Source organism: Diceros bicornis, unplaced genomic scaffold (genome assembly GCF_020826845.1).
Source record: "Diceros bicornis minor isolate mBicDic1 unplaced genomic scaffold, mDicBic1.mat.cur scaffold_239_ctg1, whole genome shotgun sequence".
Classification (NCBI taxonomy): domain Eukaryota; kingdom Metazoa; phylum Chordata; class Mammalia; order Perissodactyla; family Rhinocerotidae; genus Diceros; species Diceros bicornis.
In genome coordinates, this window is record NW_026691119.1 from 310,786 (window position 1) to 315,966 (window position 5,181).

Here is a 5,181-nt window from a genome sequence, read left to right on the forward strand (position 1 = left end):
TGGAAGCAAAACTTTCTATATTAACCTTGTATTCAGCCACCAATAAACTCAGTCAATACCTTAATTTATATGGTTTTTACACTTATACCATAATATCATCTGAAGATAACATCAATTTTACTTCTTCCTTTGAAGTAAATTATTCCTTTTATTTCTTTTCCTGCCAATATTGTATCAGGCAAGACCTCCAGCATAACGGCTTATAGAGGCAGTGATGTTGAACATTCTTCTCTTATCCTTGCTTTCAACAGTGCACAATGAAGTTCCATTCTGTGAATACTGTGTATGGGAGTAAGAGAGATTCCTTCTGTTCCTGATTTGGTAAGTGTCGTTTCTGTTGTTGTTTGTTTTAAAATATGAATAGGTGTTTAATTTTACTAGTTTTTCTTACAGTTATTGAGATTATTATTTCTCTTTTTTCAGAGATTAGTGTACTGAATTACATTGCATGAACCTAATTTGGTCATGATATGTCCTTCTTATAAAATATAGCTAGATTGGGAACCTTGATTTGATTTGATTTTCTTTTTTTAGGATAAATGAATTTAATCCAAGAAAGAGAGTGGCCTGTAATGTGCTTTCCTGCAATGATTTTGTTAGATTTTGGTACCAATGTTAATCTAGTCTCTCAAAGTGAGTCAAAAAATTTTCAGTTTTTCCTATTCTTTGGAAGAGTTTGAGTAGATGTATATTTTTTTTTTCTTGAATATTTGGTCAGATTCATCAGCTTTGTACCAAATAAATAGCTTACAATAAAATTTTGTAGGAATGTTTTAAAGGATGGTTTCAATTTCTGTAATAGGTGTGGCAATATTCAGATTTTTCATTTTTTCTTGAGGCAGTTTGGTAACTTTTATTTGTCTAGAAATTTGTGAATTTCCTCTAAATTTTCATTGTATCAACATGATGTTATTTATGTTTTCTTCATGTTAAAAATTTTCCATATGATCTGCACAGATCATACCCTTTTCAACCTTGGTATTATTTTGTTGCAATTTTTCTCTTTTATTGAACACTAGTACTAGGATTTTATTGAGCATATTTGTCATTTATCAGAATATAATTTAGTTTTATTTATCCTTTTGATGTTTCTCTTTTATTTTGTTAACATTTCCTCTAATATTTATCATTTTGTGTTTTCTCTTTTCCTTGTGTTTACTTTTCTGCTCTTTTTATAGTTTGTGATGAATCCTTAGAACTTAGAAATTCAACCTTTCTTTAAATATACACAATAATATATAAATATATATAATCTGGGATTATACATTTTTCTTTAAGGATAGATTTAACTCCACCCCATAAGATTTGATGAATAGTATTTTTAAATTGGAAATACATTCTAATTTCCATCATAGTTTACTCATTAATCGTCAGTTGTTTACAAGTGTATTTATTAATCTCCAAGCATGTAGGAATTGAAGTTAGTGGACGTAGTGTTCTTTAGATGTGCATATGGAACATATACCCAAACTTACCACATGCCAAATGTGCACGTGGAAACTTTATCCAAATTGACGATATACCAGACTATGTCATCAATCTCAGTACATTTCAAAAAAAATGAAATTATACAAAAGATCTTGTGAAATTAAGCTTCATATCAATCACAAAAATAAAATTAGATAATGCCACAATTGAGGGGATTCCAGCATTGCACCGTTTAATATCATAAATCTGAGTAATTCCAAGATATTAATTATTGTATGAAAAATCTTCAGTGTTGGTTTTCTGTCCCTCTTCTACTTCATGACCCAGCTGCCAAACTCACATTGTCTGTGTTCTAGTCATGTTGAACCTTTTCTCAGCTCCCTAGAATATTAAATGCAGGGCTAATTTGCCAGTTTCTGTCATTTCTAAGAATTCCACCAAGAATTTAATCCGCTTTCATTAGTCTGATATAATACTAATGCTACTGCCTCTATGAAGAAGTCCATGACACTTCCCTCCCCACAAACATATATACTATCATTTATTTCATCCCATGGGTCTCTGCGTACCTATATTGCAGCCCTATGTCACCACCTTGAATTCGCATCACTGCATGTTGTCTCCCCTACTCACCTGTGAACTTGAGGAGATCAGAAACCAAGCTGTACCATAAGCTTATTGTACACCATGGAAATACTTACTTATTAAATCAAACACAACCTTTCTGAGCTCCTGCTCTGTGCCAAGAACAGCACCAGACACTGGAAAAATAAGGATTTGTTCAATGTGATCTAAATGTAGCTTTAAAGAGGATGAAAAGTAAGGAATTACAACACCATGTGTTAGATTCCATGAGAGAGATTTAAGTTAGTTACTGTGGAGTGGTCATAAAGGGTTTCCTCGAGATCATAATGCCTCCAATGATGCTAAAATGAGACAAGGAAGCTAGTTCAAGGTAGAGAGAGAGGGTATCATTTTGGGAGGAAATATTATTGGCTATAAAAGTTAAATTACTAAATGGAGGAAGGCAACATTTTGACCCTGCAGTCCTCATCAGAGTTTTTCCATTTCTTTGGGAGAACGGTGCATACAAAAGAGAGGTGGAGAGCCAGCCCTGATAGCCTAGTGGTGAAAGTTCAGTGCTCACCACTTCAGTGGCCCATGTTGTTTTCCTGGTCATGGAACCACACCATCTCTCTGTGAATTGCCATGCTGTGTGGTTGCTCACATAGAAGAACTGGAATGATTTACAACTAGGATATAAAACTATGTACTACAGTTTTGGGGGCAATAATAAAAGAGCAAGATTGGCAACAGATGTTAGATAGCTGAGGACAAATGTTTCCCTTCAAAAAAAAATAGAAGTGGAGAATGTCGCTGCAAGGCATATATTTACCCATCTCATTGGAAATCACATTCTCTAGGCTGGGAATGCAAGCAAAACAACAGGCAGCCTTGCTCTCCTGAGGGCTCTACCTGAATCCCGGACTGCAACTCTCACTGCATACAGAGTGTGAAGTAAGGAGGAAATCAAATAACACTTGGTAACAGCTGTGACTTTTACCTAATTTTCAAGTAACTAGAGTGTTTTAGAGTATTGGGCCTTAACAAACTTTATCTTGAAATATCTAAATCCAATTCATTGGTTGGACGCCATGCTTATTGTATGATATAAAACACTGGTACACCTCAGAAATACTGTGGGTTTGTTTCCAGAGCACCGCAATAAATCAAATATTGCAATAAAGTGAGTCACACTAATTTTTTGATTTCCTAGTGCATAAAGAATTTATGTCTACACTATACTGTAATGTACTAAGTGTGCAATAACATTATCTCTAGAAAACATGTACATAACTTAATTAAAAAAATTATTCCTGAAAATTACTAACCACCTTCTGAACCTTCAGCAACTTGCAATCTTTTGCTTATGAAGGTCTTGTTTCCAACTTGGATTGCTGGTAAATGAAAAAATTATTTCAGTTGGAAGTGAATTGTTAAATTCCCATATGTGGCCCTTTATGAAGCTCTGAGGGGAAACAAAACCCCAACAAGATTTTTGTTATTCATGTGTGGTGTAAGTAATTGTGATTGGGTTCAACCCACCTCAGTAATTCCCGTGTCCCACTCAATCACCTCCTCAGATAAAGACAATTCTTGACCACGTGGAGCATGTTGGGTATATTCTCCTACTTTCACCTTAAGTCCAAGACCTTCGGGAAAGTTCCAAAAGTTGAGAATGTTTTACGCTGAATCTGATTTTCCTTCATCAGCCAAATTCACTGAGTCACCAGCAGGATTGTTAAATTCTATTTTCCTCAGAAAGGGGTGCAGCTAAAAGAGACACATCATCCTGTGGTGAAGTGGGCCCGGGTGTTAAAGAGAAAAACCCTGAATTGGGGACAGCCTTTCATTGTCTGTAATCCTTGCTTCATATTGTACCTTTATTACAAGTATCCAATGAAGTAAAGCAAATGATATCATATGGAGAACTAAAATATCATAATGTTTCTAAAATATCAGTTAGTTTCAAGTCAAAATGCCTAAAGACAAGAATATCAAGATGATCAGTGGTGATAGGATTCAGACCAATCTCGAGTACAAAGTCCAATCTAGCGACGCTCATGCACTCTCTGAATTTTCCCAGACCATCAATCTGCAAAATGATGTTAGCAATACATAAAGTTTTTGCAGAATTAAATGAGATCATTTATGTAAAGTATTCACTATGATGTTCAGCACAAGATAGGCACATAAAGGGCAAGTTCTCTTCTTGTCATTGAGGAGCTTCATGGGAGAAGACAGGATATTCCCTATTGAAACGTTAGGCAGGCAGGATGTTGGGATCCTTTGTAACACAAAGCATTGATATTGACTCATAACTCACTTCCTCGTTGCCACTAGAACCTTCTTGTAGATGACTTACTACGCAGGACTAGATATACCTCCTAGAGAGTGAAACAAGTACAGAAACTCTTGTGCTTTTCTTGGAGAATGAATCCTAACTGCTTGGTTTGAGCACCTGTGGAACCATAAGAAAGTCACTTTTGCGAGCGTACATTCTGTTAAGTCGAAGAGACTTTACCTGCCAGAGACAAAACACCAGACCTTCCCCACTTCGCATTGGCTGCATTTCTGCATGTTGAAGAAGCATCTTGTGAAGGTTCCAGGCCACAGCATACACAGCATTTTACATAATGTAACTCCATTCAGTCATGCTTGTGTCAAAAATCTGCCAAGGCAGCCATCCTAAGGAGGCATTAGGTGGACAATTCTCCAGTATTTTACAGTAAGACTCAGAAATCGTGCAAGGAATAAAGGGAAACCACAACATAGTGAGGTAAATGTCTTCTGGATATTTGGAAGGGTTAACTATCTGGATAAAATTTTCAAAGCCAGGGACCTCACTACGGTGATGTGAAAAAATGAGAGTCCCATGGAGTGAGTCAAGCATGAAATCTCTCACACTGTGGATAAAATGCCACTCTGATGTCATGACCCAGATTTTCCATATCACTAAATACTCCCAAGTAGAAAAGCTCAAGCTTATGAGAGAGTTGGCATCACCATAAATGATAACCACATTCACTTCTGTTTCCTGTACTTGCAAATCATATGGCCATGTCCTTGAGTAATATGACCTTTCAGTCACAGGAATCTTTTCCACAAAGGTTGCACAGATTCCATTCCTGTCCATCTCTCCTCTCAAGTGTGAGAGAAACACAACAACTTTCTTGTCTTCCGAGATGACAA